The sequence below is a fragment of the Oncorhynchus keta genome, chromosome 19, assembly GCF_023373465.1.
Source record: "Oncorhynchus keta strain PuntledgeMale-10-30-2019 chromosome 19, Oket_V2, whole genome shotgun sequence".
Lineage (NCBI taxonomy): Eukaryota > Metazoa > Chordata > Actinopteri > Salmoniformes > Salmonidae > Oncorhynchus > Oncorhynchus keta.
In genome coordinates, this window is record NC_068439.1 from 30,309,848 (window position 1) to 30,312,256 (window position 2,409).

Sequence of the window (2,409 nt, forward strand, 5' to 3'; positions counted from 1 at the left end):
ACATTTAGCAGACTCTCTTATCCAGAGTGACTTACACAAGTGACTGCATACATTTCTTCTTAATGGTCCCACATGAAAATCGAACCCACCACCCTAGTGTTGGATGCCCCATGTCCTAACAACTGAGCCATGTATGTCAGGTAAATCTTGGCAAAGGATACATGCTCACTAACGGGATGTAAACAAATGTGTGTTCATCATTTCAGAGAAAAAACGTTTTTTGTGCGTATGGAATATTTCTGGGATCTTTTATTTCAGCTCATGAAACCAACACCTTTACATTTTGCATTTATATTTTTGTTCAGTGTTGTATTTGATATTGCTAACTGATATTCAGAAGCTGGCCTGAGGCTACTGCCAGAAGCCTTAGGCTATGAGTCAGAACCTGCAGGGTACAGGGAGCATACGGTGGATCTTGTCCTAATGCATTAGAATAGATGAGAAACATGTGTAGAGACAAGGGTTATAGACAACACCCATTCAAGGTGTTTCAAAGTGAATGTTTTTGTTTTGTTTTTGGGACATTATGACGGGCATGGAGAAAATGATTAGATGCATCTTCCCTGCTGGTCGGCCAAACAAAGAAACTGCAGACACATAAATAAACTCCTCCAGACAATTGAGTTTTTCACGACACAATATTGCTCTGAACCTCCTGTGCATATATTTGTGGATGAGTCAGTTTTCTCTGTGTTTCATTTTCTTCAATCTGTATAGGTCTACCTATTTGCAGCCTATTCTGGGGATGGGTTTTTTGACAGCAGGATAGACAGGGGATTTTTCAGCACGTCTGTGGATGGATGAGGATAGGAGTTGAGGGGATGAGTGTGAATGATAAACGCATGATGGCCCACCAACGCACAGACACAAAGTCAATATGGGTATGAAGACACCAAGAATGCATAGTTTGCCCAGAGGCTGGCAATTTATTTCATAAAGTGTATGCTATTTTTCCCCTCCACAAATAATACAGACACCATAAAGCCACACAAATAGTGATTGATGGCATTATGCGCATTATGTTTTTCCATTAACTTTTGCTAAAGAATCCTGATCATGATCCTATGCAATTTTTTCTCAGCAAAAAAAATATATATTTAATTAATCATGCCTAACGTGTTAGTTATTAAAAAAGCATGGAAGCATGTCCTGTCATTTCTATATGCATAAATTGGGCGGCAGGTAGCCTAGTGGTTAGTAATCGAAAGGTTGCGAGATCGAATCCCCAAGCTGATGAGGTAAAAATCTGCCATTCTGCCCCTGAACAAGGCAGTTAACCCACTGCTCCTAGGCCGTCATTGAAAATAAGAATTTGTTCTTAACTGACTTGCCTGGTTAAATAAAGGTAAAAAAATAAATGACTGTAAAATATTCATAATAGGCCATGTCCGAAACAATACTGTACATCCTAAGCCAATGTTGAGGCTTTACTGAAGAGAACCGAAACCGTGTTAGAAAAGGACAACAATCTCTCTTGCTGTGGTGAAGCATTTCAAGAAGTGGTGGAAAACGTACCTAATTATCATACTTGTGTAAAAGTAAAGATTATTACAAAAAGGGTCATTTGGCTCCTGGTTGCTGATTGGCTGAAAGCTGTGGTATATGAGAACATGGGAATGACAAAAAATATTTTTTACTGTTCTAATTACGTTGGTAACCAGTTTATAATAACAATTGTGAGGATCAGGCGATGATTGGCTAATCTGCCTTTGCCATCCGTACTGCTAGCCAACGTACATTCGCTGGAAAATAAATGGGACAAGCTAAAAGCACGTATATCCCACCAACGGAACATTAAAAACTGTAATATCTTATGTTTCACAGAGTCGTGGCTGAACGATGACATTAATAACATACAGCTGGCAGGTTATACACTCTATCGGCAGAATAGAACAGCAGCCTCTGGTAAGACAAGGGGTAGCAGTCTATGTATATTTGTAAACAACAGCTGGTGCACGATATCTAAGAAAGTCTCAAGGTATTGCTCGCATGAGGTAGAGTATCTCATGATAAGCTGTAGACCACACTATCTACCTAGAGAGCTTATCTGTATTTTTCGAAGCTGTTTACATACCACCAAAGACCGATGCTGGGACTAAGTTCACACTCAATGAGCTGTATACCGCAAACAGGAAAACGCACATCCAGAGGCGGCTCTCCTAGTGGCCGGGGACTTTAATGCAGGGAAAGTTAAGTCAGTTTTACCTAATTTCTATCAACATGTTAAATGTGCAACCAGAGGGAAAATAACTCTAGACCACCTTTACTCCACACACAGTACAAAGCTCTCCCTCGCCCTCCATTTGGCAAATCTGACCATAATTCTATCCTTCTGATTCCTGCTTACAAGCAAAAACTAAAGCAGGAAGCACAAGTGACTCGGTCAATAAAAAAGTGGTCAGGATGAAT

The 2,409-nt window shown here is 40.1% G+C and overlaps 1 pseudogene; it reads left to right on the forward strand.

Annotated features, from left to right (window-relative positions):
- The window catches only part of LOC118377046 (trafficking protein particle complex subunit 9-like), a 459,082-nt pseudogene that overhangs the window by 298,844 nt on the left and 157,829 nt on the right, over positions 1 to 2,409 (forward strand).